Source organism: Ursus arctos, chromosome Y (assembly GCF_023065955.2).
Source record: "Ursus arctos isolate Adak ecotype North America chromosome Y, UrsArc2.0, whole genome shotgun sequence".
NCBI lineage: Eukaryota > Metazoa > Chordata > Mammalia > Carnivora > Ursidae > Ursus > Ursus arctos.
Window position 1 is genome coordinate 7604001 of NC_079874.1, and position 14242 is coordinate 7618242.

Genomic DNA, 14242 nt, shown 5'->3' on the forward strand with positions numbered 1-14242 from the left:
AAACATCCATCGACTTATTCTTACAGGCATACACAATGTTTTCCCGCCAACACAAACACACACAGAAACACACACTGCCACACTCACAACACAGCATTCACTCTGGCGCTTGGAACTGCCACAAAATACTCTCATACGTGGTCCCGACACACACATACACAAGAAACACACACAAACACCCATCGACTTTTTCTTAGAAGCATACACTGTGGGGTTCCCCCAAACACACACACACACACAGACACACACACACTGTCACACTCACAACACAGCACTCTCACTGGGTCTCCAGCAGAGCCATCAACACTTGGAACTGCCCTAACATATTCACAAATGTGGTCCCGACACACACATACAGAAGAAACACACACAAACACCCATCGAATTTTTCTTATAGGCATACAGACTGGTTTCCTGCAAACACACACACAGACACGCACACACACTGTCACACTCACAACACACACTCACACTGGATATCCAGCAAACTCATGAACACTTGGAACTGCCCTCACACACTCACAAATGTGGATCTGAAACACAATACGCAAGAACACACAAATACACCCATCGACTTTTTCATACAGGCATACACAATGGTAACCCGAAAACACACACACACACACACACACACACTGTCACACTCGCAACACAGCACTCACACTGGGCCTCGGCAGAGCCATCAACACTTGGAACTGCCCTAACATACTCACAAACGTTTTCCTGACACACGCATACACAAGAAACACACACAAACACCCATGGAATTTTTCTTACAGGCGTACACAGGGGGTTCGGAAACACACACAGACACACACACACTATCACACTCACAACACAGCACTCACACTGGGTCTCCAACACAGCCGTCAACACTTGGAACTGCTTTAACATAATCACAAACATGGTCCTGACACACACATATACAAATAACACACACAAACACCCATCGACTTTTTCTTGCAGGCATACACAATGGTTTCCTGCAAACACACACACACACACACACACACACAAAAGGCACACTCACGACAGAGCACTCACATTGGATCTCCAGCAGAGCCATGAACACTTGGAATTACCTTAACATATTCACAAACGTGGTCCCGAAACACACATGCAGAAGAAACACACAAAAACACCCTACGACTTTTTCTTACAGACATACACAATGGTATCCAGCAAAACACACACACACACACACAGACACTATCACACGCACAACACAGCACTCACACTGGGTCCCCGGCATAGCCATCAACAGTTGGAACTGCCCTAACATACTCACAAACGTGGTCCCGACACACACATACACAAGAAACACACACAAACTCCCATGGACTTTTACTTCCAGTCATGCACAATGGTTTCCGCAAACACACACACACACACACTATCACACTCACAACACAGCATTCACACTGGCACTTGAATCTGCCCTAACATACAAACAAACGTGGTCCCGACACACACATACAGAAGAAACACACACAAACACCCATCAACATTTTGTTACAGGGAGACAGAGTGGGGTTTCCCCAAACACACACACACACACACACACACACACACTGTCACACTAACAGCACAGTACGCACACTGGACCTCGGCAGAGCCATCAACACTTGGAACTGCCCTAACATACTCACAAACGTTTCACCGACACACACATACACAAGAATCACACACAAACACCCATCGACTTTTTCTTACAGGCATACACAACGGTTTCCCGTGAACACACACACACACAGTCACACTTACAACACAGCACTCACAATGGGTATCCAGCAGAACCATCAACACTTGGAACTGCCTTAAAATATTGACAAATGTGGTCGCGACACACACATACACATGAAACTCACACAAACATCCATCGACTTATTCTTACAGGCATACACAATGTTTTCCCGCCAACACAAACACACACAGAAACACACACTGCCACACTCACAACACAGCATTCACACTGGCGCTTGGAACTGCCACAACATACTCACATACGTGGTCTCGACACACACATACACAAGAAACACACACAAACACCCATCGACTTTTTCTTAGAAGCATACACTGTGGGGTTCCCCCAAACACACACACACACACAGACACACACACACTATCACACTCACAACACAGCACTCTCACTGGGTCTCCAGCAGAGCCATCAACACTTGGAACTGCCCTAACATATTCACAAATGTGGTCCCGACACACACATACAGAAAAAACACACACAAACACCCATCGAATTTTTCTTATAGGCATACAGACTGGTTTCCTGCAAACACACACACACAGACACGCACACACACTGTCACACTCACAACACACACTCACACTGGATATCCTGCAAACTCATGAAGACTTGGAACTGCCCTCACACACTCACAAATGTGGATCTGAAACACAATACGCAAGAACACACAAATACACCCATCGACTTTTTCATACAGGCATACACAATGGTTACCCGAAAACACACACGCACACACACACACTGTCACACTCGCAACACAGCACTCACACTGGTCCTCGGCAGAGCCATCAACACTTGGAACTGCCCTAACATACTCCCAAACGTTTTCCCGACACACACATACACAAGAAACGCACACAAACACCCATCGACTTTTTCTTACAGGCATACACAACGGTTTCCCTTGAACACACACACACACAGTCACACTTACAACACACCACTCACAATGGGTATCCAGCAGAACCATCAACACTTGGAACTGCCTTAAAATATTGACAAATGTGGTCGCGACACACACATACACATGAAACTCACACAAACATCCATCGACTTATTCTTACAGGCATACACAATGTTTTCCCGCCAACACAAACACACACAGAAACACACACTGCCACACTCACAACACAGCATTCACTCTGGCGCTTGGAACTGCCACAAAATACTCTCATACGTGGTCCCGACACACACATACACAAGAAACACACACAAACACCCATCGACTTTTTCTTAGAAGCATACACTGTGGGGTTCCCCCAAACACACACACACACACACACAGACACACACACACTGTCACACTCACAACACAGCACTCTCACTGGGTCTCCAGCAGAGCCATCAACACTTGGAACTGCCCTAACATATTCACAAATGTGGTCCCGACACACACATACAGAAGAAACACACACAAACACCCATCGAATTTTTCTTATAGGCATACAGACTGGTTTCCTGCAAACACACACACAGACACGCACACACACTGTCACACTCACAACACACACTCACACTGGATATCCAGCAAACTCATGAACACTTGGAACTGCCCTCACACACTCACAAATGTGGATCTGAAACACAATACGCAAGAACACACAAATACACCCATCGACTTTTTCATACAGGCATACACAATGGTAACCCGAAAACACACACACACACACACACACACACACTGTCACACTCGCAACACAGCACTCACACTGGGCCTCGGCAGAGCCATCAACACTTGGAACTGCCCTAACATACTCACAAACGTTTTCCTGACACACGCATACACAAGAAACACACACAAACACCCATGGAATTTTTCTTACAGGCGTACACAGGGGGTTCGGAAACACACACAGACACACACACACTATCACACTCACAACACAGCACTCACACTGGGTCTCCAACACAGCCGTCAACACTTGGAACTGCTTTAACATAATCACAAACATGGTCCTGACACACACATATACAAATAACACACACAAACACCCATCGACTTTTTCTTGCAGGCATACACAATGGTTTCCTGCAAACACACACACACACACACACACACACACACACAAAAGGCACACTCACGACAGAGCACTCACATTGGATCTCCAGCAGAGCCATGAACACTTGGAATTACCTTAACATATTCACAAACGTGGTCCCGAAACACACATGCAGAAGAAACACACAAAAACACCCTACGACTTTTTCTTACAGACATACACAATGGTATCCAGCAAAACACACACACACACACACAGACACTATCACACGCACAACACAGCACTCACACTGGGTCCCCGGCATAGCCATCAACAGTTGGAACTGCCCTAACATACTCACAAACGTGGTCCCGACACACACATACACAAGAAACACACACAAACTCCCATGGACTTTTACTTACAGTCATGCACAATGGTTTCCGCAAACACACACACACACACACACTATCACACTCACAACACAGCATTCACACTGGCACTTGAATCTGCCCTAACATACAAACAAACGTGGTCCCGACACACACATACAGAAGAAACACACACAAACACCCATCAACATTTTGTTACAGGGAGACAGAGTGGGGTTTCCCCACACACACACACACACACACACACACACACACACTGTCACACTAACAGCACAGTACGCACACTGGACCTCGGCAGAGCCATCAACACTTGGAACTGCCCTAACATACTCACAAACGTTTCACCGACACACACATACACAAGAATCACACACAAACACCCATCGACTTTTTCTTACAGGCATGCACAACGGTTTCCCGTGAACACACACACACACAGTCACACTTACAACACAGCACTCACAATGGGTATCCAGCAGAACCATCAACACTTGGAACTGCCTTAAAATATTGACAAATGTGGTCGCGACACACACATACACATGAAACTCACACAAACATCCATCGACTTATTCTTACAGGCATACACAATGTTTTCCCGCCAACACAACACACACAGAAACACACACTGCCACACTCACAACACAGCATTCACAGTGGCACTTGGAACTGCCACAACATACTCACATACGTGGTCTCGACACACACATACACAAGAAACACACACAAACACCCATCGACTTTTTCTTAGAAGCATACACTGTGGGGTTCCCCCAAACACACACACACACACACAGACACACACACACTATCACACTCACAACACAGCACTCTCACTGGGTCTCCAGCAGAGCCATCAACACTTGGAACTGCCCTAACATATTCACAAATGTGGTCCCGACACACACATACAGAAAAAACACACACAAACACCCATCGAATTTTTCTTATAGGCATACAGACTGGTTTCCTGCAAACACACACACAGACACGCACACACACTGTCACACTCACAACACACACTCACACTGGATATCCTGCAAACTCATGAAGACTTGGAACTGCCCTCACACACTCACAAATGTGGATCTGAAACACAATACGCAAGAACACACAAATACACCCATCGACTTTTTCATACAGGCATACACAATGGTTACCCGAAAACAACACACACACACACACACACACTGTCACACTCGCAACACAGCACTCACACTGCGCCTCGGCAGAGCCATCAACACTTGGAACTGCCCTAACATACTCCCAAACGTTTTCCCGACACACACATACACAAGAAACGCACACAAACACCCATCGACTTTTTCTTACAGGCATACACAACGGTTTCCCTTGAACACACACACACACAGTCACACTTACAACACACCACTCACAATGGGTATCCAGCAGAACCATCAACACTTGGAACTGCCTTAAAATATTGACAAATGTGGTCGCGACACACACATACACATGAAACTCACACAAACATCCATCGACTTATTCTTACAGGCATACACAATGTTTTCCCGCCAACACAAACACACACAGAAACACACACTGCCACACTCACAACACAGCATTCACTCTGGCGCTTGGAACTGCCACAAAATACTCTCATACGTGGTCCCGACACACACATACACAAGAAACACACACAAACACCCATCGACTTTTTCTTAGAAGCATACACTGTGGGGTTCCCCCAAACACACACACACACACAGACACACACACACTGTCACACTCACAACACAGCACTCTCACTGGGTCTCCAGCAGAGCCATCAACACTTGGAACTGCCCTAACATATTCACAAATGTGGTCCCGACACACACATACAGAAGAAACACACACAAACACCCATCGAATTTTTCTTATAGGCATACAGACTGGTTTCCTGCAAACACACACACAGACACGCACACACACTGTCACACTCACAACACACACTCACACTGGATATCCTGCAAACTCATGAAGACTTGGAACTGCCCTCACACACTCACAAATGTGGATCTGAAACACAATACGCAAGAACACACAAATACACCCATCGACTTTTTCATACAGGCATACCCAATGGTAACCCGAAAACACACACACACACACACACACACACTGTCACACTCGCAACACAGCACTCACACTGGGCCTCGGCAGAGCCATCAACACTTGGAACTGCCCTAACATACTCACAAACGTTTTCCTGACACACGCATACACAAGAAACACACACAAACACCCATGGAATTTTTCTTACAGGCGTACACAGGGGGTTCGGAAACACACACAGACACACACACACTATCACACTCACAACACAGCACTCACACTGGGTCTCCAACACAGCCGTCAACACTTGGAACTGCTTTAACATAATCACAAACATGGTCCTGACACACACATATACAAATAACACACACAAACACCCATCGACTTTTTCTTGCAGGCATACACAATGGTTTCCTGCAAACACACACACACACACACACACACACACAAAAGGCACACTCACGACAGAGCACTCACATTGGATCTCCAGCAGAGCCATGAACACTTGGAATTACCTTAACATATTCACAAACGTGGTCCCGAAACACACATGCAGAAGAAACACACAAAAACACCCTACGACTTTTTCTTACAGACATACACAATGGTATCCAGCAAAACACACACACACACACACAGACACTATCACACGCACAACACAGCACTCACACTGGGTCCCCGGCATAGCCATCAACAGTTGGAACTGCCCTAACATACTCACAAACGTGGTCCCGACACACACATACACAAGAAACACACACAAACTCCCATTGACTTTTACTTACAGTCATGTACAATGGTTTCCGCAAACACACACACACACACACTATCACACTCACAACACAGCATTCACACTGGCACTTGAATCTGCCCTAACATACAAACAAACGTGGTCCCGACACACACATACAGAAGAAACACACACAAACACCCATCAACATTTTGTTACAGGGAGACAGAGTGGGGTTTCCCCAAACACACACACACACACACACACACACTGTCACACTAAGAGCACAGTACGCACACTGGACCTCGGCAGAGCCATCAACACTTGGAACTGCCCTAACATACTCACAAACGTTTCACCGACACACACATACACAAGAATCACACACAAACACCCATCGACTTTTTCTTACAGGCATACACAACGGTTTCCCGTGAACACACACACACACAGTCACACTTACAACACAGCACTCACAATGGGTATCCAGCAGAACCATCAACACTTGGAACTGCCTTAAAATATTGACAAATGTGGTCGCGACACACACATACACATGAAACTCACACAAACATCCATCGACTTATTCTTACAGGCATACACAATGTTTTCCCGCCAACACAAACACACACAGAAACACACACTGCCACACTCACAACACAGCATTCACACTGGCGCTTGGAACTGCCACAACATACTCACATACGTGGTCTCGACACACACATACACAAGAAACACACACAAACACCCATCGACTTTTTCTTAGAAGCATACACTGTGGGGTTCCCCGAAACACACACACACACACAGACACACACACACTATCACACTCACAACACAGCACTCTCACTGGGTCTCCAGCAGAGCCATCAACACTTGGAACTGCCCTAACATATTCACAAATGTGGTCCCGACACACACATACAGAAAAAACACACACAAACACCCATCGAATTTTTCTTATAGGCATACAGACTGGTTTCCTGCAAACACACACACAGACACGCACACACACTGTCACACTCACAACACACACTCACACTGGATATCCTGCAAACTCATGAAGACTTGGAACTGCCCTCACACACTCACAAATGTGGATCTGAAACACAATACGCAAGAACACACAAATACACCCATCGACTTTTTCATACAGGCATACACAATGGTTACCCGAAAACACACACACACACACACACACACTGTCACACTCACAACACAGCACTCACACTGGTCCTCGGCAGAGCCATCAACACTTGGAACTGCCCTAACATACTCCCAAACGTTTTCCCGACACACACATACACAAGAAACGCACACAAACACCCATCGACTTTTTCTTACAGGCATACACAACGGTTTCCCTTGAACACACACACACACAGTCACACTTACAACACACCACTCACAATGGGTATCCAGCAGAACCATCAACACTTGGAACTGCCTTAAAATATTGACAAATGTGGTCGCGACACACACATACACATGAAACTCACACAAACATCCATCGACTTATTCTTACAGGCATACACAATGTTTTCCCGCCAACACAAACACACACAGAAACACACACTGCCACACTCACAACACAGCATTCACTCTGGCGCTTGGAACTGCCACAAAATACTCTCATACGTGGTCCCGACACACACATACACAAGAAACACACACAAACACCCATCGACTTTTTCTTAGAAGCATACACTGTGGGGTTCCCCCAAACACACACACACACACAGACACACACACACTGTCACACTCACAACACAGCACTCTCACTGGGTCTCCAGCAGAGCCATCAACACTTGGAACTGCCCTAACATATTCACAAATGTGGTCCCGACACACACATACAGAAGAAACACACACAAACACCCATCGAATTTTTCTTATAGGCATACAGACTGGTTTCCTGCAAACACACACACAGACACGCACACACACTGTCACACTCACAACACACACTCACACTGGATATCCAGCAAACTCATGAACACTTGGAACTGCCCTCACACACTCACAAATGTGGATCTGAAACACAATACGCAAGAACACACAAATACACCCATCGACTTTTTCATACAGGCATACACAATGGTAACCCGAAAACACACACACACACACACACACACACACTGTCACACTCGCAACACAGCACTCACACTGGGCCTCGGCAGAGCCATCAACACTTGGAACTGCCCTAACATACTCACAAACGTTTTCCTGACACACGCATACACAAGAAACACACACAAACACCCATGGAATTTTTCTTACAGGCGTACACAGGGGGTTCGGAAACACACACAGACACACACACACTATCACACTCACAACACAGCACTCACACTGGGTCTCCAACACAGCCGTCAACACTTGGAACTGCTTTAACATAATCACAAACATGGTCCTGACACACACATATACAAATAACACACACAAACACCCATCGACTTTTTCTTGCAGGCATACACAATGGTTTCCTGCAAACACACACACACACACACACACACAAAAGGCACACTCACGACAGAGCACTCACATTGGATCTCCAGCAGAGCCATGAACACTTGGAATTACCTTAACATATTCACAAACGTGGTCCCGAAACACACATGCAGAAGAAACACACAAAAACACCCTACGACTTTTTCTTACAGACATACACAATGGTATCCAGCAAAACACACACACACACACACAGACACTATCACACGCACAACACAGCACTCACACTGGGTCCCCGGCATAGCCATCAACAGTTGGAACTGCCCTAACATACTCACAAACGTGGTCCCGACACACACATACACAAGAAACACACACAAACTCCCATGGACTTTTACTTACAGTCATGCACAATGGTTTCCGCAAACACACACACACACACACTATCACACTCACAACACAGCATTCACACTGGCACTTGAATCTGCCCTAACATACAAACAAACGTGGTCCCGACACACACATACAGAAGAAACACACACAAACACCCATCAACATTTTGTTACAGGGAGACAGAGTGGGGTTTCCCCAAACACACACACACACACACACACACACTGTCACACTAACAGCACAGTACGCACACTGGACCTCGGCAGAGCCATCAACACTTGGAACTGCCCTAACATACTCACAAACGTTTCACCGACACACACATACACAAGAATCACACACAAACACCCATCGACTTTTTCTTACAGGCATACACAACGGTTTCCCGTGAACACACACACACACAGTCACACTTACAACACAGCACTCACAATGGGTATCCAGCAGAACCATCAACACTTGGAACTGCCTTAAAATATTGACAAATGTGGTCGCGACACACACATACACATGAAACTCACACAAACATCCATCGACTTATTCTTACAGGCATACACAATGTTTTCCCGCCAACACAAACACACACAGAAACACACACTGCCACACTCACAACACAGCATTCACACTGGCGCTTGGAACTGCCACAACATACTCACATACGTGGTCTCGACACACACATACACAAGAAACACACACAAACACCCATCGACTTTTTCTTAGAAGCATACACTGTGGGGTTCCCCCAAACACACACACACACACAGACACACACACACTATCACACTCACAACACAGCACTCTCACTGGGTCTCCAGCAGAGCCATCAACACTTGGAACTGCCCTAACATATTCACAAATGTGGTCCCGACACACACATACAGAAAAAACACACACAAACACCCATCGAATTTTTCTTATAGGCATACAGACTGGTTTCCTGCAAACACACACACAGACACGCACACACACTGTCACACTCACAACACACACTCACACTGGATATCCTGCAAACTCATGAAGACTTGGAACTGCCCTCACACACTCACAAATGTGGATCTGAAACACAATACGCAAGAACACACAAATACACCCATCGACTTTTTCATACAGGCATACACAATGGTTACCCGAAAACAACACACACACACACACACACTGTCACACTCGCAACACAGCACTCACACTGGGCCTCGGCAGAGCCATCAACACTTGGAACTGCCCTAACATACTCCCAAACGTTTTCCCGACACACACATACACAAGAAACGCACACAAACACCCATCGACTTTTTCTTACAGGCATACACAACGGTTTCCCTTGAACACACACACACACAGTCACACTTACAACACACCACTCACAATGGGTATCCAGCAGAACCATCAACACTTGGAACTGCCTTAAAATATTGACAAATGTGGTCGCGACACACACATACACATGAAACTCACACAAACATCCATCGACTTATTCTTACAGGCATACACAATGTTTTCCCGCCAACACAAACACACACAGAAACACACACTGCCACACTCACAACACAGCATTCACTCTGGCGCTTGGAACTGCCACAAAATACTCTCATACGTGGTCCCGACACACACATACACAAGAAACACACACAAACACCCATCGACTTTTTCTTAGAAGCATACACTGTGGGGTTCCCCCAAACACACACACACACAGACACACACACACTGTCACACTCACAACACAGCACTCTCACTGGGTCTGCAGCAGAGCCATCAACACTTGGAACTGCCCTAACATATTCACAAATGTGGTCCCGACACACACATACAGAAGAAACACACACAAACACCCATCGAATTTTTCTTATAGGCATACAGACTGGTTTCCTGCAAACACACACACAGACACGCACACACACTGTCACACTCACAACACACACTCACACTGGATATCCAGCAAACTCATGAACACTTGGAACTGCCCTCACACACTCACAAATGTGGATCTGAAACACAATACGCAAGAACACACAAATACACCCATCGACTTTTTCATACAGGCATACACAATGGTAACCCGAAAACACACACACACACACACACACACACTGTCACACTCGCAACACAGCACTCACACTGGGCCTCGGCAGAGCCATCAGCACTTGGAACTGCCCTAACATACTCACAAACGTTTTCCTGACACACGCATACACAAGAAACACACACAAACACCCATGGAATTTTTCTTACAGGCGTACACAGGGGGTTCGGAAACACACACAGACACACACACACTATCACACTCACAACACAGCACTCACACTGGGTCTCCAACACAGCCGTCAACACTTGGAACTGCTTTAACATAATCACAAACATGGTCCTGACACACACATATACAAATAACACACACAAACACCCATCGACTTTTTCTTGCAGGCATACACAATGGTTTCCTGCAAACACACACACACACACACACACACACAAAAGGCACACTCACGACAGAGCACTCACATTGGATCTCCAGCAGAGCCATGAACACTTGGAATTACCTTAACATATTCACAAACGTGGTCCCGAAACACACATGCAGAAGAAACACACAAAAACACCCTACGACTTTTTCTTACAGACATACACAATGGTATCCAGCAAAACACACACACACACACACAGACACTATCACACGCACAACACAGCACTCACACTGGGTCCCCGGCATAGCCATCAACAGTTGGAACTGCCCTAACATACTCACAAACGTGGTCCCGACACACACATACACAAGAAACACACACAAACTCCCATGGACTTTTACTTACAGTCATGCACAATGGTTTCCGCAAACACACACACACACACACTATCACACTCACAACACAGCATTCACACTGGCACTTGAATCTGCCCTAACATACAAACAAACGTGGTCCCGACACACACATACAGAAGAAACACACACAAACACCCATCAACATTTTGTTACAGGGAGACAGAGTGGGGTTTCCCCAAACACACACACACACACACACACACACTGTCACACTAACAGCACAGTACGCACACTGGACCTCGGCAGAGCCATCAACACTTGGAACTGCCCTAACATACTCACAAACGTTTCACCGACACACACATACACAAGAATCACACACAAACACCCATCGACTTTTTCTTACAGGCATACACAACGGTTTCCCGTGAACACACACACACACAGTCACACTTACAACACACCACTCACAATGGGTATCCAGCAGAACCATCAACACTTGGAACTGCCTTAAAATATTGACAAATGTGGTCGCGACACACACATACACATGAAACTCACACAAACATCCATCGACTTATTCTTACAGGCATACACAATGTTTTCCCGCCAACACAAACACACACAGAAACACACACTGCCACACTCACAACACAGCATTCACACTGGCGCTTGGAACTGCCACAACATACTCACATACGTGGTCTCGACACACACATACACAAGAAACACACACAAACACCCATCGACTTTTTCTTAGAAGCATACACTGTGGGGTTCCCCCAAACACACACACACACACAGACACACACACACTATCACACTCACAACACAGCACTCTCACTGGGTCTCCAGCAGAGCCATCAACACTTGGAACTGCCCTAACATATTCACAAATGTGGTCCCGACACACACATACAGAAAAAACACACACAAACACCCATCGAATTTTTCTTATAGGCATACAGACTGGTTTCCTGCAAACACACACACAGACACGCACACACACTGTCACACTCACAACACACACTCACACTGGATATCCTGCAAACTCATGAAGACTTGGAACTGCCCTCACACACTCACAAATGTGGATCTGAAACACAATACGCAAGAACACACAAATACACCCATCGACTTTTTCATACAGGCATACACAATGGTTACCCGAAAACACACACACACACACACACACACACTGTCACACTCACAACACAGCACTCACACTGGTCCTCGGCAGAGCCATCAACACTTGGAACTGCCCTAACATACTCCCAAACGTTTTCCCGACACACACATACACAAGAAACGCACACAAACACCCATCGACTTTTTCTTACATTCATACACAACGGTTTCCCTTGAACACACACACACACAGTCACACTTACAACACACCACTCACAATGGGTATCCAGCAGAACCATCAACACTTGGAACTGCCTTAAAATATTGACAAATGTGGTCGCGACACACACATACACATGAAACTCACACAAACATCCATCGACTTATTCTTACAGGCATACACAATGTTTTCCCGCCAACACAAACACACACAGAAACACACACTGCCACACTCACAACACAGCATTCACTCTGGCGCTTGGAACTGCCACAAAATACTCTCATACGTGGTCCCGACACACACATACACAAGAAACACACACAAACACCCATCGACTTTTTCTTAGAAGCATACACTGTGGGGTTCCCCCAAAC